The 26456-nt window shown below is 37.5% G+C and overlaps 1 protein-coding gene across 4 annotated transcripts in view; it reads right to left on the bottom strand.

Annotated features, from left to right (window-relative positions):
* Positions 1-26456, bottom strand: part of SSH2 (slingshot protein phosphatase 2) — a 257857-nt gene that overhangs the window by 123329 nt on the left and 108072 nt on the right. The window lies entirely within an intron of this gene.

The raw sequence follows: 26456 nt of genomic DNA, 5'->3' as shown, positions 1-26456 counted from the left end.
AAAGGCATTCCAGAAGAGAGTAGGAAAGGCATTAATTAGTTAGAGTGAAGATATACTGAGTTTGAATTGGAGTTTGGTACTGTATGATTTGAGCAAGTAACTAATCTCTTTGGGTTTCCTCTTTCTCACCTGAAGAATAGACAATAATAATTCCCTGGGATTGACAGCAATACTGAATGAGATAATAAATACAAAGCATTAATTTGGTGCTTGAAGGCATATACTAGTTAGCTTTGAGAGGATAAAAGGCATGTTTAGGGAAGAGCACCTAATTCTTTAAGGCCTGAATAAAGGGTGTAAGGTTGAATGGCAATAGGTAAAGCTGGAAAGTTGAACGGGGGTCAGTTTTTAAAGTTTTTTAAATATCATAAACAAAGTCTAGACCATTCTATAGGCAATGGGGAATAATGGGAGACTTTAAGTTGGAAAGAGACATGAATAAATCTGAATCATGCCTTAGGGTGGGTGAAGGATGTATCAGCATGAGGATCAGTTAGATGCAAAGAGATGATGTTAGAAGGCAATAATTCAAGCAAGAAAAGGCCTAGACTATAGTGAAGGCAGAGGTTGTAAACAGGAAAGGAAAAGTCTGATATAAAAACACATATATGTACTTTATGTAACCCCTTCTGCCTTTAATGATTCTATAAATACAGAGTTAAAGTCCTTTATAAAGCTAATAACATAGGGTGCCTGGGTGGCTCAGTAAGTTAAGCATCCTGATTTTAGCTCAGATCATGATCTCAGGGTTGTGAGATTGAGCCCTGGGTTGGGCTCTGTAGCAGGCATGGAGCCTGCTTAAGATTCTCTCTCTTTCTCCCCCTAGCCCCCTGCTCTCGTGCACTTTCTCTAAAAACAAAATTTTTTTTAAAAAAGGATTTTTTTATTAACATAAATCCTGCCAGTAAAATAAACTCTATATTGTTATGTAAGCTTTTAAAATTTGATTAAAATAGATTTTGCCAAATGGTAATGAATACCCAGATAATAAAGCTTATAGCATCACCACAGAATAAAAGGATTGGTCTGTCCAAATCCACCTTAAACCTGTGCTTACTATTCTTACTTGGATATTTGTTCAAGAAGTTATTTTTGCGGTGATTGGGGAAATGGGTAAAATAGGTAAAGGGGATTAAAAGTACACTCACCATGATGAACACTGAATAATGTATAGAATTGTTGACTTACTATATTGTACACCTGTAACTAATACAACACTGTACATTAATGATACTGGAATTAAAAAAAAGGAATTATTTTCACTAATTTAAAATGATTCTGTCTGTACTAATTCTTTATTTCAGTCTATAACCTTTTCATATTTGTGCTTTCATCAGTAAGCAGTTAGGAGGTAGAAGTAACAGACACAGGGATTTATTGAATATGGGGGGTAGGGAAGAGTCAGGGATAAATATGAAGTTTCTTAGACTAGTAAGTGGATGGTGGGGTCTTTAATAAGAAGAGAAAGAAACTTTGTACGAGAAATAGATTTCGTAAATACAATAAGGACAATCAGAAGATATACGAGAGATTGTAGGCAGTTAGAAATAAGGGTTTAAAGCACCAAAAAGAGATCTGAGGTGAATACAGAGATGTGAAAGTTCTTGGCACATGGGCATGAATAATAGGGTGGATAAGGTCACCAAAGGACAACATACAGAGCAGAGAATGGGATACCATCAGCACTCTTGAAACTGTATGCAAAATTAAGTTGTATGCACACATTTTTCTTTTGAAAAGATTTAGCTTTTTTTTTTTTTTAAAGCTTATTTATTTTGAGAGACAAAGAGAAGAAAGTGTGAGCAGGGAGGGGCAGAGAGAGAGAGAGAGAGAGAGAGAGAGAGAGAGAATCCCAAGCAGGCTCCACACTGTCAGCATGGAATCCAATGTGGGGCTTGAACTCACAAACCATGAGATCATGACCTGAGCCGAAACCAAGAGTCGGTCACTCAACCAACTGAGCCACCCAGGTGCCTCACGTCTAGTGTTTTAACTAGCTTCTCAAATGATTCCATGTTTTCCAAAAGGTTGAAAATGTCACTCTATACTATAAAATAAAAGAGAGGTAAGGATGATTTCTGGGGAAAAATTAACTTTTAAGAGATGAGCAGGGGCAGACTTGCTGGTGAAACCAATTGGGAAGCTATGTGCAGAGGATATAAGGGGAGCCAGCAATGAATGATGATAAAAAGCCAAAGGAGGTGAGAACCTGCAGAGAAGAAAGGTCAATAGTGCCATTTAAAATGGGAATCAAAAAGTATTCACTAGGGTTTTTTTTTTTTTTTTTTTTTTTGAGAGTGAGCAAGTGTACATGTGAGCAGGGGAAGGGGAGATGGAGAGGGAGAGAGAGAATCTCAAGCAGGCTCATGATTGTGAGTTCATGACCTGAGACTAAATCAAGAGTCTGATGCTTAACCAACTTGAGCCACCCAGGTGCCCCTTCACTGGTGATCTTAACAAGAGCAGCAGTTTGAGTCAGTAGAGGGGATAGAAGCTAGATTTCATGAATTGAAGAGTGAATGAGAGTAGACAAAGGAGGTAATAAATACAGATGGTCCTTTCAAGAAATCAAAATTGTAGTTTGAAGTGAAAGCAAAGTTATGGAATGGTACTTTATTTTTTTTAATTTCAACTTGTTTTATTTTTTATTTTTAAATTTACATCCAAATTAGTTAGCATATAGTGAAACAATGATTTCAGGAGTAGATTCCTTAGTGCCCCTTACCCATTTAGTCCATCCCCCCTCCCACACTCCCTCCAGTAACCCTCTGTTTGTTCTCCATATTTATGAGTCTCTTATGCTTTGTATCCCTCCCCGTTTTTATATTATTTTTGTTTTCCTTTCCTTATGTTCATCTGTTTTGTCTCTTAAAGTCCTCATATGAGTGAAGTCATATGATTTTTGTCTCTCTCTGACTGACTAATTTCACTTAGCATAATACCCTCCAGTTCCATCCACGTAGTTGCAAATGGAGAGATTTCATTCTTTTTGAGTGCCGAGTAATACTCCATTATATATATATATACACCACATCTTCTTTATCCATTCATCCATTGATGGACATTTGGGCTTTTTCCATACTTTGGCTATTGTTGATAGTGCTGCTATAAACATGGGGGGGGCATGTGTCCCTTCGAAACAGCACACCTAGATCCCTTGGATAAATGCCTAGTAGTGCAATTGCTGGGTCGTAGGGTAGTTCTATTTTTAGTTTTTTGAGGAACCTCCATACTGTTTTCCAGAGTGGCTGCACCAGCTTGGATTCCCATGGAATGGTATTTTAAAATTATATTTTGATTTCTTTTAGTCCGATAGAGACCTGACCACATTGATGTCCGATAAAGACCTGACCACATTGATAAAATGAGGGAAACAAGCCAGTAAAGATAAAATATATACTTAATCCAATGACTAAGTAGAACATTATCAGAATAATTGATCTTGATATGCAAACATTTTTAACTTAAAGGATACAATATTTATAGAGTCTAAACTCCAAGAAACCATTAGAATGTTTTTAAGGCTATTAGAATATTTTGCAGATTCAAACTTTTCAAAATGTATTCACACACTTGAACCTCAAAGATCCACATCATGTTGGCTTGTCAGCCATTTTCCAGAAATTTCTAGAGTGACAGAAAAATGTAATCATGTGTGTTTTAAGGATAATTTAAGTTTTCATTCTTGACATATGCTTCACATATAAAGATATCTGTATAGGCTCATTTTCTGCCCCTCCCCCCTTTTGCCTAAGAGCAGATACACAATCAGTGGTATTAATTGTATTAAAATAATGGCTAACCGTCTTCCTGGGCAATCTCAACTAATCTCATAGTTTCCATTATTATTGCAATGCTGCTGAGTAATCCTGACCTTCTCAATTCCAGGCCAGTTCCTAAACTCCATAGGACAATCCTACCTGCATACTACATGGCATTTAGAGTTCAATACACCCCCAAATAAACTACAGTATATATAAAAAACCAAAACAGTATGTGTGGGGCAGACAGAATTCAGTTAATAAGCTCTGCATGATAGAACCTGGTACTCTATAAAAATTGAGCTCTTGCATAGATACCTTATCTCAGTTAAGGAACTTGGAGTTTCATAACTTCTAGCCAATAGGTTATTTAAAACAACAACGACTGTTTCCTTTTCTCAGTCACAGATAAAATCTCCAACTTAAAAATAGTAACACACATGAACTTCCTATTGGGATAATATTTTTACATGTAAGTATTTGCAATCTTCCCAAATATGCCATTCTTATCTTCTATATGGCCTATATTTTCCTGTTCCAGAGGATATAAATGTTTCATGTGGCTAAAGATGCAGCAGCAATGTATGTATAAGTATAATGTGTGTGTGTAATGTATATATGTTATAAAGCATCTTTTAAACAGAAAGCCCAAAGTTTGGTTTTCTTAAAACTAAGTCATTTGCTATTCTATAAGATTCATATACCAACCTATCTAAGACAATCATTACTCAACTCAGTTGAATATTAAAATTTTTTTTTTTCAACGTTTATTTATTTTTGGGACAGAGAGAGACAGAGCATGAATGGGGGAGGGGCAGAGAGAGAGGGAGACACAGAATCAGAAACAGGCTCCAGGCTCCGAGCCATCAGCCCAGAGCCTGACGCGGGGCTCGAACTCACGGACCGCGAGATCGTGACCTGGCTGAAGTCGGACGCTTAACCGACTGCGCCACCCAGGCGCCCCATTAACTCAGTTGAATATTAAAAGTGATTTCATGGGGCGCCTGGGTGGCTCAGTCAGTTGAGTGTCCGACTGCAGCTCAGGTCATGATCTCACAGTCCATGGGTTCGACCCCGTGTCGGGCTCTGTGCTGACAGCTCAGAACCTGAAGCCTGCTTCAGGCTCCCTCTTCTCTCCCTCTCTCTCTGCCCTTCCCCCACTCACGCTCTATCTCCGCCTCTCAAAAATGAATAAACATTAAAAACAATTTTTAAAAAAGTGATTTCATGGATTATATGTTCTAGTTGTTATGAGGAGGGACAGTTAAGCAAAACAGAACAGAACAAAACAACTTTGGCCTGCCAGGTATATTTTAACTTATTTGAAAACAACTTTAACCTTAAAATCAACTGCTTTCTCCCTGCTTTGAGGAACTAGGCTGTAGTGATTTTGAAGGTTTCCGAAATATGTATTGTGAAGATTATTTATTATGGACAAAAAATTATGATCCTCGTTTTAGAAGAACTTAGTTTATAATGATAAAAAGGAAACATAGTAAAAATAATAATAGTCACTACTTCTTGAGGTCCTATTACTGTGATAGGCACTTTTATATTTTATAAAAATCCTTAAGAAAAACTGTAAAATATTCTTATTTTTATTACAGAATTGAGGAAATGGGCTCAAAGAAGCTAAATATCTTTTCCCAAAGCATGAAAATAGATGAAAAGTATGGGTCTTTATTTATTCCGTCTACAGAAAGTAACTGATACCTTCTATGTGCCAGAATTCAAGGATACAATCAGAACCTTGCTGTCCTCACTTAGTTTTAAGTGGCAAGAACAGACAATAAATAATGTGTAACACCAGTGTTGGAAGTGTTGTATAAGGAAAGCAGGGCATGGAAAGCAGGAAAGGTTAGAGCATGAAGTGAGAATTTTTCTACTGAAAAGTATGGATTTTTGTAAGCAAAGATGGCTCATAACCAATCATGTGTTTTAAACAGTTTCTAAATTTCCCGACCTTTTGTTTGGTGTTTCAGCAGAATAGCTGTTTTAGGGCGGGGCTAGGTAATCAATAACAGGTCCTTTCTTCTCTCTCCAAATGACTGCTTGGCTTGGGGAAATTCCCAGTGAATAATTAACACCACGACAGTCTGCCAGTTATGTTTATTAATATATTCTTTCTGCCCTAGGACAGTGGAATAGTAGTGAGTCAGAGAAGCAAGTAGATGAGTCTTTGCTTAATATTCATTGAATGAATAAAACAAGATGATCAGTACCTTTAAACAGGAATTTCCAAATAGCATCCAATGGCTTTAACTTTAGGTTATCATCCAGACTGAATCAGATCTGAACTACTGACCTAGAGATGGGAAGCTCCCGTTTCTAATTCAATACTAGATTTGTACTAAATAAGAATTATATTGGTATCTAAAAAGTCTATCAACTTCTCTTGTTATTTTTTCTCAGTAAATAATCTTAATACTACATAATATAAAAAGGTGTCAGCCAAAACAAAATTTGATAAATTAGGCCTGTGAGTTTGTGAAATTAATATGGGAAAGAATTTATTTATTTATTTTTAAAGTTTATGTATTTATTTTTAAGAGAGAGGGAGTGGGGTGGGGGAGAGAGGGAGAGAGACAGAATCCCAAGCAGGCTCCACACTGTCAGCTTAGAGCCCCCAAGTGGGACTGGAACTCCCAAACCCTGAGATCATGACCTGAGCTAAAATCAAGAGTCAGATGCTTAACCAACTAAGTCACCCAGGCACCCCAAAATGGAAAAGAATTTAGATAAGTACTAGTGAAAGTACCACCAGTTTACATTTTGCTATAACATAGGATGCTTAACATTAAGGCTTTCCTATAGGCTATTTTGCTTTTTCAACAAACCTATAGGATAGATGGGTGGATGTTATCCTCTTTTTACAGATGAGGAAACTGAGGCTTAGCACAGAAATGGCGAGACAGAATTAAAATTAGGTCTTCTTAGTCTTACTTCACACTCTTTCCCTCTATTACACTGCTGGATATCCACACTACCCTTGATGACCCCTTTGTATATATAAAAAGAAAATCAAATTAGCTGTAGACTTAGAATCTTAGCTAACGAGACAGGAAGGCTAAAACAAACGTTTATAGAAATACTACAGTTAAGATTGAAAAAATAATAATGTCCAATTCCCTGCTATTAAATAGGTGTGATAGAAATTGTAGGCCCATAATTTATCTACATTTCTGCTTTAATTTAATTTGAAGAACAGATGCTGCTCTGGAATAAATTTTTACTTTTACCTGGAAAATTTTTTGTTTTTCAGAAATCTTAATCTCTAAGATGAAAATATGGGAAACATTTTAAACTACCTTTTCAGAAGACTAATGTTCTATACATAAAACTAATATTCATATTAGTCCTAGTAAGTGCTCTTTATTTTTATTTATTTATTTTTTTGAAAGAGAGGGAGAGAGGGTGAACAAGCAGGGGAGGGGCAAGGAGAGTGGGAGAGAGAGGGGAGACTATCTCCTTCTCTCTTTTTTTTATTTAAATTTTAGTTAGTTAACATACAGTGCAATATTGGTCTCAGGAGTAGAATTCAGTGATTCATCATTTACACACAACACCCAGTATTCATCATAACAAATGCTCTCCCTAATACCTATCACCCATCTAGCCCATCTCCATTCACCCCCTTCCATCAACCCTCAGTTTTCTCTATCATTGAGAGTTTCTTGTGGTTTGTTTCCCTCTCTCCTCTATTCAGATGAACCCCATATGTTCATCTGTTTTGTTTCTTAAATTCCACATATGAGTGAAATCATATGGTATTTGTCTTTCTCTGATTAACTTATCTCGCTTAGCATAATACACTCTAGCTCCATCCATGTCATTGCAAATGGTAAGATTTCATTCTTTTTTTGAAGGCTGAGTAATAATATTCCATTGTATATTTATACCACATCTTTTTTTATCCATTTATCAGTGGACATTTGGGCTCTCTCCATAGTTTGGCTATTGTTGATAATGCTGCTATAAACATTGGGGTGCATGTGCCCCTTCGAATCTGTACTTTTGTATCCTTTGGGTAAATACCTAATGGTGTAATTGATGGATCGTAGGGTAATTCTATTTTCAGTTTTTTGAGGAAACTCCATACTGTTCTCCAGCATGGATGCACCAGTTTGCATTCCCACCAACAGTGCCCAAGGGTTCCCCTTTCTCCACATCCTTGCCAACACCTGTTGTGTTGTTAATTTTAGCCATTCTGACAGGTATGAGGTGGTATCTTACTGTGGTTTTGATTTGTATTTCCCTGATGATGAGTGATGTTGAGCATCTTTTCATGTGTCTGAGCCATCTGGATGTCTTCTTTGGAAAAGTGTCTATTCATGTCTTCCACCCATTTCTTAACTGGGTTGTTTTTTAGGTGTTGAGTTTGATAAGTTCTTTACAGACTTTGGATATTAACCCTTTATTAAATATTCATTTGCAAATATCTTCTCCCATTCCATAGGCTGACTTTAGTTTTGTTGATTGTTTCCTTCACTGTGCAGAAGCTTTTTATCTTGATGAAATCCCAAGAGTTCATGTTTGCTTTTGTGTCCCTCACCTTTGGTAATGCATCTAGTAAGAAGTTACTGTGGCCAAGGTCAAAGAGGTTGCTGCTTGTGTTCTTCTCTAGGATTTTGATAGTTTCCTGTCTCACATTTAGGTCTCGTATCCATTTGAATTTATTTTTGTATATGGTGTAAGAAAGTGGTCCAGTTTCATTCTTCTGCATGTTGCCATCCAGTTTTCCCAAAAGCATTTGTTGAAGAGACTGTCTCTTCTCCATTGGATACTCTTTCCTGCTTTGTCAAAGATTAGTTGACCATATAGTTGTTGGACCATTTCTGGGTTTTCTATTCTGGGTCCATCTATCAGTTCCACTGATCTATGTGTCTGCTTTTGTGCCAGTACCATACTGTCTTGATGACTACAGCTTTGTAATACATCTTGAAATCTGGAACCGTGATGTCTCCATTTTGTCTTCCTTTCTCAGGATTGCTTTAGCTATTCAGGGTCTTTTGTGGTTCCACTCAAATTTTAGGATTCTTTGTTCTAGCTTTGTGAAAAATGCTGGTGATATTTTGACAGGGATTGCATTAAATATGTAGATTGCTTTGGGTAGTATAGACATTTTAACAATGTTTGTTCTTCCAATCCATGAGCATGGAATACTTTTCCATTTCTTTGTGTCCTCTTTAATTTCTTTTATAAGTGTTCTATTGTTTTCAGAGTATAGATCTTTCACCTCTTTAGTTTCGTTTATTCCTAGGTATCTTATTGTTTTTGGTGCAATTGAAAATGGGATTGGGGGCGCCTGGGTGGCTCAGTTGGTTAAGCATCTGACTTTGGCTCAGGTCACGATCTCATGATTCGTGGGTTCAAGCCTGGCATCAGGCTCTGTGCTGACAGCTCGGAGCCTGGAGCCTGCTTTGGATTCTGTGTCTCCCTCTCTCTCTGTTCCTCCCCTGCTCCCACTCTGTCTCTCTCTCTCAAAAATAAAGATTAAAAAAAAAAAAAAAGAAAATGGGATTGATTCTTTGATTTCTTTTTCTGCTGCACTCTCCCCGTTACTATTTAACATAGAACTGGAAGTCTTATTCTCAGCAATCAGACAACAAAAAGAAAAAAGGCATCTCAATTGGCAAGGAGTAAGTCATACTTTTCTACTTGCAGACAACATGCTATTCTATGTAGAAAACCCAAAAGACTTCACCAAAAAATTACTAGAATACATAAATTTAGCAAAGTCGCAGGAGATAAAATCAATGTGCAGAAATCTGTTGCGTTTCTATACACCAATAAGGAGAAAGAGAAACTTAAGCAGGCTCCATGCCCAGTGTGGAGCTCAACACAGGGGCTCAATCTCATGACAGTGAGAGCATGACCTCAGCCAAAATCAAGAGTCAGATACTTAACTGACTGAGACACCCAGGCACTTCAGTAAATGCTCCTTAATTTCAATTTCACTTGCAAAAATTCTCCATCAAAGGGTTTACTCCTCTTTTGAAATAATTAAATATGAATATTGAAGTAATATGGAATTTGATGATGATGGCAATTTGAGAGTTCATTTTGGTTATAACAGGAAATCTTTCTGTAGTATCCATTTCCCCTAAAATATATTTATTTTTTTTTTAATTTTTTTTTTCAACATTTATTTATTTTTGGGACAGAGAGAGACAGAGCATGAACGGGGGAGGGGCAGAGAGAGAGGGAGACACAGAATCGGAAACAGGCTCTAGGCTCTGAGCCATCAGCCCAGAGCCCGACGCGGGGCTCGAACTCACGGACCGCGAGATCGTGACCTGGCTGAAGTCGGACGCTTAACCGACTATGCCACCCAGGCGCCCCCCCTAAAATATATTTAAAACATAAACATACACACAGGTGATATATATATATATATACATATATACATGTATATATATATGTATATATATATATATAATTTTTCTTACCCTGAAATATATACGTGTGTGTAGATATGTGTGTGTGTGTGTGTGTGTGTGTGTGTGTGTGTGTGTGTGTGTGTAAACACACACACACGCATATATGTATACTTGTTTCAGGGTAAGAAAAATCATGTATATGAGGAGTTCCTACATTTATACTGTTTAAATCCAGAAGCACGAGAGTATCAGAAGAAGAAAAAGCTTGACCTTATACTGAACTCAGCAGTTCTGAATTAAGTATTCAAAATAAACCTTTCCTAATAGCGTCTTATCCTTTCAACCAAAACAACTTGTAGTGAACAAGAAGGAAAGTATATCAACTTTATTAATTTTTTTAAAGTTTCCCTGAATATTTCCTGGAAGAAGATGAGATTCTAATTTGGGGGGTTGGACTAGGAGGGTAGGGAAGTGGGGAAGAAGGATGGGCAAATCTTTGGTTCTTATTTGTACGCTTTTTTTTTTTTTTTAAATGAAGTCAATTACACTTTTCATTCAATTGGGAAAATCATTTTGGGAGAAGGTAATAGCACTATAAAAAGTTAATCATCCAGTCATGAATTACTTTTAAAGCTACAAGATACTTGTTGCCATACAAGCTTCCCTAGGTTCAATTCATACATTTATTATTAATTTACTTAGTAATTGAACAATTAGGTAATGTATGCCTATTAGTTGCTAGGGGTTAGCATGGACCTTGGGAATGCAAAAACGAGGAATGCATGTGAGCTGAGTACCTAAAGGGGAGACAAATAACAGCATGGAACCTGAAGTCCTTTCCTACAGAGAGATCTGTGAATTATGATGAACTTCCATTGCTAAGTTTATTCATCAAATTAATACAGAAGAGACCAGCAAAATTCAACAGTTTTAAAACAGGACTAACACCAAATTCACTAAAATTGTTTCATGAGTGAGTAGAACTATCCTGTGAATATGTCTTTAAAAATATATATAGTTGTCTTTTATTTGTATGTTCCGATTTGTTGTTGTTGTTGATGATGATGGGAAGAAAAGGAAGTCCTTAATATAGTGACTCTCCTGTCCTGGATTCATGCCTTCAAACTCATTTCCTGAGTTTCCCTGGCCATACTGTTTTGTTTGTAGCATAGGGCCTTATCCCGAGACCATTTCACTTGATGGTCTTGCTAAATTGGTAAAGCCAATGCCAACACAAGTTATCAATACTCTGTCTCTGCCCTTTAATTCTTTACAACATGGCTTTAGTTTTAATTTTAAACATAATCTGGAATAGCTCTTCATATGCCTCAAAAACTATGGTAAAGGAAGACAGCAAGTCTAGCAGGACTGTGGATCATGAGCAGCTTCTCAACTCAGGCTCTGGTTAGTAGAATCCACACATTTGCCCCTGCAGATTCCTTCCAGCAACAGCTTGGCAGAGTTTCTGCTGAGATGCCCTGGAAACCAGCTGCCTCTTGACCCTGAGGGTAGAGGGCCAGGTCAGCAATGGGGAAGTTTCCATCGGTGGTCTTAGCAAAGAACAATAGCCCAAAGCTAGAAACTTCCCAAGGTTGGCCCCTTTTCTGTGGTCTGTGTAAAGTACAAAGTTGTTGAAGGTGCTCCTTTAGAGTGCCACAACTTAGTCATCTAAAGCGGTAACACTCATGGATTACACTATTCCTCTGACACTTGATTTACCTAGGATCTGAGAGATGAATAGGTCTCAAGACCTTCCTTATAGGAGATGAGAAAAACACTTCTAGGAGTCATGCCTCAGTGCACAGTCCTCAAACTCAAAAGATTCACTATCAATTTCAAACTGTTTCTGTAGAGGGCTGTTGTCATAAAGAGCCAAGCAAAAAAGGCTTTCCAGGTAATAGCCACTATTGTGACAGACACTCCAGTTGTGTTCTATAGACCCACCACAGAAAGGCATACATAGCCGATAATAAAAGATCACTCTAATTCGGCTCATTTCCAATTTGAGAATCAATAATTGTTTTTGTCTACCATTATGACACTGACTTCAAAATCTCTGGGCCTGGGTTGTGGTCTTTGGCCTGGATCTTTTGGACCTTGATGGAATGGACAGACACTGACACAAAAGTTGTAGCCCACACAGCTGAAGAAGCACATCTGGATTGTCATGTGGGTGCCATGGAGGTACTGTACCCACATATAGAGCACTGGAGATAGTAATAGTGGCTGTGGCTTCAACTCTCTCTTACAGCTCTCTGAAAATGCCTTTTTTAAAAGGATTAACTTTAAAAGAATATTTGTATAAAACTATGCTATTACTGAAAGAAGACTTTTAATTCAAAAATACAGAAAAAATACAGAAACCTCATACTGGATAGTGGCTGAAATTAAAAATTCATTGCTATTCTCATTAAATATTTAATTATTTTATAAATTAAGATAGTTATTTATTCATTAGATATTATAACTTACAGCATCTATCCAGCTCTGATAGGGAGATGCCCCTTGGTTCTAGTAGTTAGCACATATATACTTGATAGTTATTGAAAATTACTTATTTTGCTAGAGGCATAATCATACATTTTTAGCCACTGGACCTTCTGCTTAAGGACTCAAACTTTACCTATAAAATGTAATTCTATATTTGTCAATTATTTCTCAATAAAACTAAAAAAAGAGTATTACTCAAGGACAATCTAATAAGGCAACATATAGTATGCTGCCATATTGTAAAAGCACAATCCCCTGGCACCTATGTTCATTTTACAAAGGGTAAGAATGGAAAGGGAATCTTCCAATCACTAACCTTTGTCTTTAGAAAATTTGAATTATGAACAATTCTTTCTATTGCTACTGGTTGATCTGGAAGGTCTCTATGCCAGAGGCCACATTGCCATACCTTTCTCTGACTTGTAATCTGTCCAGCTTGCCAGGGAGAGGAGACAACAAGTAAGAACAGTATCCTCTCAACTGCTCAAGAGTTCTTGACTATCAGCTCTTTCCTCTACTCCTGAAAGGGACTCTTTCCTCTTCTGATGTGATTGTACTGTTGTTCTTCCCCATTTGCCCTCTCCCCAGCAGAAAAAAAATAAACACTGAATTGACTAAGAGATTATTTATTCTAACACTTTTCAGTGCTTTGATGAGAACTGAATTATGGAATGTATAATGCTTTGAATGGTGGGAAAAAGGTAGAGGCCACATTCCCAGAGCTGCCTACCTCTTATTTCCCTTCTAGTGGAGGAATTTTACCTCAGACCTTTTCAGTCTAGAATATAGAATTTCTGCTAAATATTGGCCCTGGTAATAAGAGAAATAGTCCAGCCAAAAAGAAAATATCAAATTCACTCATTTCCAGGATATAGTCCACAGGAATCTATAGTCACAAGTCATGTAGCTAAAAATATTTTGTTACTACTAAATAATCAGCACTGATAGGTATTTTTTTTTGTCTTTTCGTAATTGTGGTAAAATACACATAACATTTATGATCTTACCTATTTTTTAGGTATACAGTTCAGTGGTATGAAATACATGTAACCATTACCACCATCCATCCTCATAACTCCTTTTCTTATAAAACTGAAACTCTATACCCATTAAACAATAACTCCTTTTTTCCCCTCTCTAGCAAACACCATTATACTTTCTGTCTTTATGATTTTGACTATTCTAAATATCTCATATAAGTGGAATCATATAGTATTTGTCTTTTTTGTGACTGGTTTATTTTACTTAGCATACTGTCCTCATGGTTTATCTGTGTTATAGCATATTGCATAATTTCCTTCCTTTGTAAGGCTGAATAATATTCCACTGTATGTATGTATACCTACACACACACACACACACATATATGTATGTATATACACACACAATAAAATATATATGACAAATATATATTTATGATCTTACAGTTTGTGAGTTCAAGCCCTGCATCAGGCTCTGTGCTGACAACTCAGATCCCAGAGCCTGCTTTGGTTTCTGTGTCTCCCTCTCTCTGTCCCTCCCCCACTCATGCTGTATCTCTCTCTGTCTCTCAAAAATAAATAAATGTTAAAAATTTTTTAAAGTTTTAAATGTTTATTTATTCTGAGAGAGAGAGGGAGAGCGTGCGTGCATGCTAGTGGGGGAAGGGCAAAGAGAGAGAGGGAGGGAGAAAGAATCCCAAGCAGGCTCCTCCCCTAACCGACTGAGCCACCCAGGTGCGCCAATTTATAGTTTTCTTTGTGCAAAGCCTTTCATCTCTTTGTTAAATTAATTCCAAAGTATTTATCCTTTTTGATGCTATTATAAATGGAATTGTTTTTATAATTTTCTCTTTAGGTTGTTCATTGTTTGTGTACAGAAATGTAACTGACTTGTGTGTTGACTTAGTATGTTGCTACTTTACTAAATTCATTTATTAGTTCTAGCAGGTGTACGTGTGTATAATCTTCAGAGTTTTCTCTATATATCGTATCACCTGCAAGCACAAAAATTTTACTTCTTCTTTTCCAATTTGGATATTCTTTTATTTCTTTTTCTTCCCTAATTGCTGTGGCTAGAACTTCCACTCCTATGTTGAACAGAAGTAGTGAAAGTAGGCATCCTTGTCTTGTTCTTGATCTTAGAGGAAAAGCTTTCAGTCTTTCACCTTTCACATCAAAGAGTACTGAATTATGCTAAATGTGCTTTCTGCATCAAATGACGTGATCATGTGTTTTTTCCCTTTATTCTGTTAATGGGGCATATTACATTGATTGATTTTCATATGTGAACCATCCTTGCATTCAAGGAATAAATCCCACTTGGTTATAGTGTATAGTCCTTTTAATATGCTTGTGAATTCTGTTTGCTAATAATTTGTTAGAAATTTCTGCATCAATATTTATAAGAAATATTGGGTTTTTTTTTTTATAGTGTCTTTGTCTGGCTTTGGTTTAAGGTTAATACTGGCCTCATAGAATGAATTAGAAGATGTTTTGTCCTCTTCAATTTTTTTGAAGTTTGAGAAGGATTGGTATTAGTTCTTTAAATGTTTGGTAGCAAAGGGGCGCCTGAGTGGCTCAGTTGGGTTAAGCGTCCAACTTCAGCTCAGGTCATGATCTCATGGTTTGTGAGTTCAAGTCCCGCATCAGGCTCTGTGCTGACAGCTCAGAGTCTGGAGCCTGCTTTGGATTCTGTGTCTCCCTCTCTCTCTGCCCCTCCCCCATTCACACTCTGTCTCTCTCTCTCAAAAATAAATGTTTTTATTTTATTTTATTTTTTAAAATTTACATCCAAATTAGTTAGCATATAGTGAAACAATGATTTCAGGAGTAGATTTGTTAATGCCCCTTACCCATTTAGCCCATCCCCTCTCTCACAACCCCTCCAGTAACCCTCAGTTTGTTCTCCATGAGTCTCTTCTGTTTTGTCTCCCTCCCTGTTTGTATATTATTTTTGTTTCCCTTCCCTTATGTTCATCTGTTTTATCTCTTAAAGTCCTCATATGAGTGAAGTCATATGATTTTTGTCTCTCTCTGACTGACTAATTTCACTTAGCATAATACCCTCCAGTTCCATCCACATAGTTGCAAATGGCAAGATTTCATTCTTCTTGATTGCCGAGTAATACTCCATTGTATACATACACCACATCTTCTTTGTCCATTCATCCATCGATGGACATTTAGGCTCTTTCCATACTTTGGCTATTGTTGATAGTGCTGCTATAAACATGGGGGTGCATGTGTCCCTTCAAAACAGCACACCTGTATTCCTTGGATAAATGCCTAGTAGTGCAATTGCTGGGTCATAGGGTAGTTCTATTTTTAGTTTTTTGAGGAACCTCCATACTGTTTTCCAGAGTAGCTGCACCAGCTTGCATTCCCAAAAAATGAATAAATTTTTTAAATTATTTTTTAACACTTATTCATTTTTGAGAGTGAGAGAGACAGAGCATGAACAGGGGAGGGGCAGGGAGAGAGGGAGACACAGAATCCGAAGCAGGCTCCAGGCTCTAAGCTGTCAGCACAGGGCCCGATGCGGGGCTCGAACTCACGGACTGTGAGATCATGATCTGAGCTGAAGTCAGACACTTAACCGACTGAGCTACTCAGGCGCCCCAATGAATAAATGTTAAAAAAAAAAAAAACTTAAATGTTTGGTAGCACTCACCACTGAAGCCACTGGGTTCAAGCTTTTCTTTGTTGAGAGATTTCTTTTTTTTTTAATGTTTATTTATTCAGTTTTTGAGAGACAGAGCGTGCGCACAAGCAGGGGAGGGGCAGAAAGAGAGAGAGAGAGAGAGAGAGAGAGAGAGAGACAGAGAGAGAGAGACAGAGAAAGAGAATCTGAAGCAGGCTCTAGGCTCTGAGCTGTTGAACCCACAAACTGTGAGATCATGACCTAAGCCAAAGTCGGACACCCAATTGACTGAGCCACCCAGGAGCCCCTGTTGGGAGATTTCTGATCACTGATTCAATCTTCTTAATAGTTATAGGTCTATTCAGATTTTCTATTTCTTTGTGACTTAGTCTTGGAAGATTTTGTTTTTCTGGAAATTAAAAAAAATTTTTTTTAATGTTTATTTATTTTTGAGACAGAGAGAGACAGAGCATGAACAGGGAAGGTTAGAGAAAGGGAGACACAGAATCTGAAGCAGGCTCCAGGCTCTGAGCTGTCAGCACAGAGTCCGACGTGTGGCTCAAACTCACGGACTGTGAGAACATGACCTGAGCCGAAGTCGGATGCTTAACCTACTGAGCCACCCAGGCGCCCGTTTTTCTGGAAATGTATCCATGTCATCTACGTTATCCAATTTGTTCATAGTACTCTCTTATAATCTTTCATTTCTGTAGAATCAGTAATGTCTCCACTTTCTAGTTTTAGTAGTTTGAGTCTCTTTTCTTTTTTTCTTAGTTTATCTAACAAAAGGTTTGTCATCAGCTTTATCGATCTTTTTAAAGAACCAAATTTTTGTTTCACTGATTTTCTCTATTGTTTTTTAGTCTCTATTTCACTAATCTCTGCTCTAATTTTTATTATTCCCTCCCCTCTGGTAGTTACGGATTTGGTTTGGTCTTTTGAATTGTAAAGTGGGCTGCTAGTTTGAGATGTTGGGTATTTTTTTTTAACTTTTTAAAATAAGATTTTATTTTTAAGTAATCTCTACACCCAGTGTGGGACACGAACTCACAACCCTGAGATCAAGAGTCACATGCTCTAACGACTGAGCCAGCCAGGTGCCCCGAGATCTCGTTTTTTTAATGTAAGCATTTATAGCTATAAAATTTTCCCCTTAGCACTGCTTTTGCTGCATCCCATAAGATTTGGTATGCTGTGTTTTGTTTTCATTTGTCTCTAAGTATTTTCTAATTTCTCTTGTGGTTTCGTCTTTGATGCATTGGTTGTTTAAAAGTATGCTCTTTAATTTCCACTATTTTGTGAGTTTTCCAGTTTTCCTTTTCTTACTACTGTCTTCACTCCATTGTGGTCAGAGAAGATATCTTGTATGAGATCTACCTTTCAAAATCTATTGAAACTTAATTTGTTGCCTAACATATGTTCTATCCTATAAAGTGTCTCATGTGTACTTGAGAGGGATATATATTCTGGTGTTGTTGGATGGTGTTCTGCATATGTCTGTTAAATCTAGTTAGTTTAAGTCTTCTAATTTTTTACTTATCTTTTGTCTGGTTGTTCTATCCATTATTGTGAGTGTAATACTGAAGTCTCTAACTGTTATTATACAAATATCTATTTCTCCCTTCAATTATGTTAGTTTTTGCTTCATACATTTAAAAACGTTTTTAAAGCTTATTTATTTTGAAAGGGAGAGAGAGAGAGAAGGGGAGAGAGAGAGAAAGTGAGGGAGAGAGTGTGTGTGCTTGAATGGGGTAGGGCAGAGAGAGAGAAGAGGAGAGAGTGAATCCCAAGTAGGCTCCACACTGTCAGCACAGAGCCCAAGACAGGGCTCAAACTCACGAATCATGAGATCATGACCTGAGCCAAAATCAAGAGTCAGACACTTAACCAACTGAGCCACCCAGGTGGCCCTCATACATTTTGATGGTCTGACATTAGGTGCATAAATATATACAATTGTTCTATCTTCTTACTGTATGCAATCTTTTTTTTTTAATTTTAATGTTTATTTATTTTTGAGACAGAGAGAGACAGAGCATGAACGGGAGAGGGTCAGAAAGAGAGGGAGACACAGAATCCAAAACAGGCTCCAGGCTCTGAGCGGTCAGCACAGAGCCTGACGCGGGGCTCGAACTCACGGACCGTGAGATCATGACCTGAGCCGTAGTTGGACGCTTAACCAACGAGCCACCCAGGCGCCCCTGCAATCTTCTTTTAAAATTGAAGTGTAAGGAACATACAGTGTTATATTACTTCCTGTATTAATATAAAAATTCAACAATTCTATGTATTTACCTAAGAAAATAACTTTTCCAAAACATAGTTTAGAAAAGTCAATAAGTGAGGGGAAATTTACTTTACATTTTTGTTGTTGTTGTTAATGCCATGAAGAACATCTGGAAAAAAGGTAAAACTATTTACCTACCTTTAAAAGATATGCATAATTTCATCCTGGCTGCAATAATCAGATTTGCTTTTCAAATTAGATTTAAGAAGAATGCCTTTCACAGCTACCAGAAGCAGAACATGCCAGATAAATGCAAAATACCTGTGACTACATTCTTCAGAAACAAAGAATGCTTCAGTGAAATGAAAATTCTCACTCTTGTCAACAAATGCAAAGAGCCTTTAAAAGTGTGCACTTAACAATTTGAAGAGGCAACTCAATACAGTGGCAGAATTCAATAGAATAAGAAGCCAGCTCACTACACCCTGTGTTGGCCAGACCCAAATGTTTATAGACAGTTGATAGTTCTCTGGATTAGAAGAATAACCTGCATGGTGGGAGGCAGAGACTGAGACCTCAGAAGGGCCAACAGCAGAAGATGTATACTTCAATGTGATCAGTTAGAAACAGTTTTTTTTTTTAATTTTTAAGTTTATTTATTTATTTTGAGAGAGAGCATGAGCAGAGGAGGGACAGACAGAGGGAAAGATAGAGAACCCCAAGCAAGCTCTGCACTGTCAGTATGGAGGCCAATGTGGGGCTCAAACCCACAAACTGCGAGATCGTAATCTGAGTTGAAATCGAGAGTCAGATGCTTAACCGACTGAGCCACCTAGGCACCCCTAGAACCAGTTTTTAATTTATGGAAAGCTCTAATTTTGTAAGCAAACAACAGATCACACACACACACACACACACACACACTGAACTTACAGCAGTAAGTTCAATAAATATTCAGTTCATCTTTGAAATGTTAATGCCATCATTCTATTTCTTAAAACAGAAAAGCAAGGTGATAGAGCATCTTACTATCACATGGCTGAGGAAAAAAATGCCTTGTATTTGCAACTTTTGTAAATATAAGATTGTTTCAAAATTTTAAAAGAGATAAAAATTAGGATTAAATCATCAGCTCACATTTACAATTGACTTCTATCTTGTTTCTCGTTTTTTTATTTAATACTCTTATTCTCTAGGACAATATGTTCTTTAACTAGAACGTACACTGAGGTAGAAGTGTATGTGTCCTTTTCTTATAGTCAAAAGATGGGCAATGCATAATGACATTTATTGTCATTATGATATTTAAATCCATACTAAAGTTATTTTACCAAATAAATGGAAGACATATCTCGAAAGTACAAATAACAGAATGAATACAAGATGAAAAAAAAAACAAAACACAACAACTTGACGAGGTACCAGAGAGGAAAGATTTGGCCACAAATTGAATGAACTCATAATAAAATGCCATTGTGAAACTATATCTCACACAAAGACATGTCTGATTCTGTTTTCTTCCAACTGTCTTCAAGCAGTCTACTTGACTATCACACTGGTATTTCACATGTTCAAAGGTGAACTCCTCATACAAGTTCTGTTTTTCAACTACATCATTTCTAGTAGAGATACCAACACTCTCCTATTTTCATTTATTCATTCAACAAGCATTTACTGAGTACCAAACACATGCTAATTGCTGTGGATACTGAGATAAAAGATGTAACGCTTGCCCTCACAGGGCTGTCAGATGGAAGAAGATTGCCCACCTCTAGCCACTTGCCTGAAACAGCTTCCTGGATAGTTTTCTTGCCTCTTCTCATACTGCTTAACACTGCCATACTCTTTTCTGGCAATCATGTCATTCTTCTAGAGAAAGATCTATCAAATAGAAACTCTGCTTTTAAGATATAGGCAATTATCCTCTTACTATCACTGAAACACATCAACACCTACTTCTAGACTTCTGAGGGTATCTTTCCATTCTCTCCATCCTCCTATATTTGGAATGCTCTTCTGTTCTCCTATCTAAATCCCATTCATTCAAGATCCAGCTCTTCCAAGAGATTTCCCGAGAGTACTTTGGCCCTCACTGCTCTCTTTACCCCATCTGCTGCAAACTTTGTTTTCATTGCTAGGTTTGAGGTATCATGGGGAAAAAACATGTTTTCAATGGTAAAGAACTTTCTCAGTAGATGGTGAGTAATTCTTCATGTCTATGAAAGACTAAAAAGGAAGAAACCAGGCTTAAAACAGGAGAGGTTTTGGATTGAACATGGAAACTAACTTCACAGAGGCAACTGGCTGGCTCAGTCAGTGGAGCATGCAACTCTTGACTTCAGGGTTGTGAGTTCAAGCCCTACATTGGGCAAAGAGCTTGCTTTAAAAAGTAAATAAATAAATAAAAATTAAAAAGAAAAATAACTTCACATTGAGTAATTTAAAAAGACAAGGTTCAGTACTTCCAGCCCCCATTATTTTGGATTCCTCCAGAGGGTAACAGATTCCTGCTGGTCATATTTTGGATATAACCGGCATCCACTAATAGCTATGTAACCTTAGAAGTCACCTTCTGGAGGTGGGATCAAGATGGTAAAGTAAGAGGATCCTGAGCTCACCTCTTCCCACAGACACACCAAAATCTACAACTATATATAAAACAATTATCTCTGAGAACAAACTGAAGGCAAGCAGAATAGATCATATACAACTAAGGATATAAACAAAAAGCCACATTAAGACATGTAGCACAGGTGGAGACTCAGTTTAGTTAGGACCCACACTCCCACCAGTGGAAGGAATATTGCAACCATAGAGGCTCTTCCTAAGGAAGAAGAAATCTGAGCCACACATCTGGCTCCATAGTCCAGGTGACCTGCACTGGGAAGACACACACCCATAAACTCTGGCTTTCAAAATCAATGGGACTAATGTCTGGGAGAGCTGGAAGGCAGTAGGAAACCGAGGCTCTGCTCTTAAAGGGCAAGTGCACATTCTTGCTCTTAGTCCCAACGCAGAAGCAGCAGTTTGAAAGTGCCTGGGTTACACATGAAGGAGATCCATTGACTAGTTTTATGGTGTGTGCTGGAGGGGCAGTGATCTGTTGAAATGTTCTCTGAAGATAGAAACACCGGTGGGCACTTTTAATTTTTTTACTTCCCTTCTTGCCTGGCTTGCCTGGCCATAGCAGGTGCCATTTCTGACGCTCTCCATCTACTGTACTAGTACAGCTAGCCCCATCCAACCTGCCCACCCTGGCCTGGAGTCCCTCCCACGTGGTCCCTGATCCACCACATCCCACAGTCATACTCAGCACCAGAGCCATTCCCAAGTGCTCCTGCCGTGGAGTGCCAGCCCTGCATTTAGAATGCTTGCAATAGTCATAGCCAACCTGGCAGTCAGCTCTGCCAGAGGCCTGCCCAGCCCACTAGCATGCTCACAGCTGCTGCAGCTGCCCCACAGACCCATGAGATTGCACTGATCATGACCAGACCACAACAGGAAGGTGCATGTAGCCCATACAAGAAATATCTCTGAGGCACCTGAGCCAGGTGCCTCAGGGATGTTCGCACTACTGGGCCCCAGGATGCCTTCTGCATAAAGACACTCTGCCAAGACTGGTACATGTAACTGATCTAATATATAAAAACAAACAGAGAGTTACATAAAATAAAAAGGCAGGAATATGTTCCAAATGAAAGAATGTGATAAAATCTCAGAAAAAGAACTGAACGAAATGGAAATAATCAGATAAAAAGTTCAAAGTAATAGCCATAAAACAATCTCACTGTACTCAAGTGAAGAATGCATGAACACAGCAAGAACTTCAACAAAGAAACAGAAAATATTAAAAAAAAAAACCAATCAGAGCTGAAGAATTCAGTAAGTGAAATGAAAAATATACTAGAGGGAATCAACAGCAGATCAGAATGCAGAAGAATGGATCAGCGATCTGGAAGACAGGGTAGTAGAGATCACCCACTCAGAAGAGAAAAAAGAAAAAAAAATTTTTTTTTTAAAGGATTTTTTTTTTTTTCAACATTTATTTACTTTTGGGACAGAGAGAGACAGAGCATGAACGGAGGAGGGGCAGAGAGAGAGGGAGACACAGAATCGGAAACAGGCTCCAGGCTCTGAGCCATCAGCCCAGAGCCCGACGCGGGGCTCGAACTCACGGACCGCGAGATCGTGACCTGGCTGAAGTCGGACGCTTAACCGACTGCGCCACCCAGGCGCCCCAGAAAAAAAATTTTTTTAATGAGGATAGTTTAAGGGACGCTGGGACAACATTAAGCATACTAACATTTCCATTATAGGGCTCCCAAAAGGAGAAAAGAGGGAGAGAAAGACACAGAAAAACTATTTGAAGAAATAATTGCTGAAAACTTCCCTAATCTGGTGAGGGAAACAGACACCCAAGTCCAGGAAGCAAAAAGATTCCCAAATAAGATGCACCCAAAGAGACCCATACCAACACACATTATCACCAAAGTGTCATCAATTTAAAGATAAAGAGATAATCTTAAAAGCAGCAAGAGAAAAAAAATTCTATTTATGTACAAAGGAACTCCCATAAGACTATAATTGATTTTTTCAGCAGAAACTTTACAGGCCAGAAGGGAGTAGCACAATATATTCAAAATGCTAAAAGGAAACAACTTTCAACCAAAAATACTCCACCCAGCAAGGTTATCACTCAGAATTGAAGGAGACTTCTGCTTTTCCCAGAAAAGCAAAAGTCAAAGGAGACACCAAAGTGGCCCTATAGTAAATATTAAAGGGATTTCTTTAAGTGGAAAAGTACAAAATTAGAAATAAGAAAATTATGCCTTTTTAAAAGTTTATTTATTTTGAGAGTGAGTAGGAGCAAGTGAGCATGGGAGGGGAGGGGCAGAGAGAGAGAGAGAGAGAGAGAGAGGGAGAGAGGGAGAGAGGGAATCCTAAGCAGGCTCTGTGCTGACAGTAGAGAACCTGATGCAGGGCTTGAACCCAAGAACTGTGAGATCATGACCTGAGCCAAAATCAAGAGTCAGATGCTTAACTGACTGAGTCACTTAGGTGCCCCAAGAAACTTATGAAAGAAACAAATCTCAATGATAAAAGTAAACATAAAGGTGGTGGATCAACCACCTACTTTAACTAGTCTGTAATCAAAATACAAAATTAGTAAAATCATCAGGACCTACAATAGTCAAAGAATATACAAAATAGTAAGATGTAAAACATGACATAAAAACATAAAATGTGGGGAGAGAGGAAGTAACAGTATAGTGCTTTTAGAATGCATGAATTGAAGCAATCATTGACTTAAAATAGGCTGCTATATACATAAGATGTTATGTATGAACCACATGGTAACTACAAACCAAATACCTATAACTGATACACAAAAAATAAAGAGAAAGGAAAATAAACATAACACTAAGGAAATTCACCAAATCACAAGGGAAAAGAGCAAGAGAAGAAAAAAGGAACACAGAAGAACTACAAAAACCAACCAGAAGGCAACCAACAAAATGGCATAAGTACGTATCTATCAATAATTCCTTTAAATGTAAGTGGACTAAATGCTCCAATCAAAAGACATAGGGTGACTTAATGGATAAAAAACAAGACCCATGTGTATGCTGCCTACAAGAGACTCACTTCATATCTAAAGACACATACAGATTGAAAGTAAAGGGAAGAGAAAAGATATTCCATGTAAATGGAAATGAAAAGAAAGCTGGGGTAACAATATTTTACATGTGTAAAATATTTATATCAGACAAAATAGACTTTATTATTAGTTTTTAAGTATTTATTTTTAAGTAAGCCCTACACCCAGCGAGGGCCTCAAACTCACAACCCCAAGATCAAGAGTCCTATGCTCTGCTGAGACAGCCAGGTGCTCCAAGACAAGATAGACTTTAAAGCAAAGACTGTAAGAACAGACAAGGACATTACATAATGATAAAAAGATCAAGAAGAGGATATATTTTTACATGTGTAAATATCTATACACCCAACATAGAAGTGCCTAAATACAGAAAGCAAGTATTATCAGACATAAAAGAAGAAACCGACAGTAATACAATAATAGTAGGGAACTTTAACACTCTACCACTTCCATCAGTGGGTAGATCACCCAGACAGAAAATCAATACGGAAACATTGGCCTTAAATCACACATTAGACAAGATGAACTTCATAGATATTTGCAAAACATTCCATCCAAAAACAGAATAGATTTTTTTTCTCAAATACACATGGAGTATCTCCAGAATAGATCACATGTTAGGTCACAAAACAAGGCTCAATAAATTTAGTAAGACTGAAATCATATCACTCATCTTTTCTAACTATAACAGTATGAAACTTGAAATCAATTACAAGAAGAAAATCAGGAAAAACACAAACATGCGGCTGAACAACATGTTATTAAATAACTTATGGGTCAATGAAGAAATCAAAAGGAAATAAAATACTTTGAGACAAACTGAAATAAAAACACAAAATCTATGGGACACAAAGGTAGTTTTAAGACAGAAGTTTACAATGACACAGGCCCACCTCAAGAAACAAGAAAAATCTCAAAACAACAATGTAACCTTACACCTAAAGGAACTAGAGAAAGAACAAAGCCCAAAGTTAGTACAAGGAAGGAAATAATAAAGATTAAAATGAAAATGATATATTAAGAAAGGGTGCTGGATTTTGTCAAAGGCCTTTTCTGCATCGATTGACAGGATCATATGGTTCTTCTCTTTTTTTTTGTTAATGTGATGTATCACGTTGATTGATTTGCGAATGTTGAACCAGCCCTGCATCCCAGGAATGAATCCCACTTGATCATGGTGAATAATTCTTTTTATATGCTGTTGAATTCGATTTGCTAGTATCTTATTGAGAATTTTGGCATCCATATTCATCAGGGATATTGGCCTGTAGTTCTCTTTTTTTACTGGGTCTCTGTCTGGTTTAGGAATCAAAGTAATACTGGCTTCATAGAATGAGTCTGGAAGTTTTCCTTCCCTTTCTATTTCTTGGAATAGCTTGAGAAGGATAGGTATTATCTCTGCTTTAAATGTCTGGTAGAACTCCCCTGGGAAGCCATCTGGTCCTGGACTCTTATTTGTTGGGAGATTTTTGATAACCGATTCAATTTCTTTGCTGGTTATGGGTCTGTTCAAGCTTTCTATTTCCTCCTGATTGAGTTTTGGAAGAGTGTGGGTGTTCTACCCTATGACCCAGCAATAGCACTGCTAGGAATTTATCCAAGGGATACAGGAGTACTGATGCATAGGGGCACCTGTACCCCAATGTTCATAGCAGCACTGTCAACAATAGCCAAATTATGGAAAGAGCCTAAATGTCCATCAACTGATGAATGGATAAAGAAATTGTGGTATATATACACAATGGAATACTATGTGGCAATGAGAAAAAATGAAATATGGCCCTTTGTAGCAACGTGGATGGAACTGGAGAGTGTTATGCTAAGTGAAATAAGCCATACAGAGAAAGACAGATACCATATGGTTTCACTCTTATGTGGATCCTGAGAAACTTAACAGGAACCCATGGGGGAGGGGAAGGAAAAAAAAAAAAAAAAAAAGAGGTTAGAGTGGGAGAGAGCCAAAGCATAAGAGACTGTTAAAAACTGAGAACAAACTGAGGGTTGATGGGGGGTGGGAGGGAGGGGAGGGTGGGTGATGGGTATTGAGGAGGGCACCTTTTGGGATGAGCACTGGGTGTTGTATGGAAACCAATATGTCAATAAATTTCATATATATATAAAAAAATAAATAAAAAATAAAAAGCAACATCAACATAAAAAAAAAAAGAAAATGATATAGACACTAAAATAAAAAAATAGAAAACATCAATATAACTAGGAGCCAGTTCTTTGAAAAAAGAAATAAAATTCATAAGCCTTTAGTCAGACTCATCAAGAAAAAAAGAGGGAAGGCCCAAATAAATAAAATCAGAAATGAA

The sequence above is a fragment of the Lynx rufus genome, unplaced genomic scaffold (genome assembly GCF_022079265.1).
Source record: "Lynx rufus isolate CCGP_SWC_20201006 ecotype Redwood Valley unplaced genomic scaffold, mLynRuf1.p SCAF_18, whole genome shotgun sequence".
Lineage (NCBI taxonomy): Eukaryota > Metazoa > Chordata > Mammalia > Carnivora > Felidae > Lynx > Lynx rufus.
This window is presented reverse-complemented; position numbering and strand designations above follow the sequence as displayed.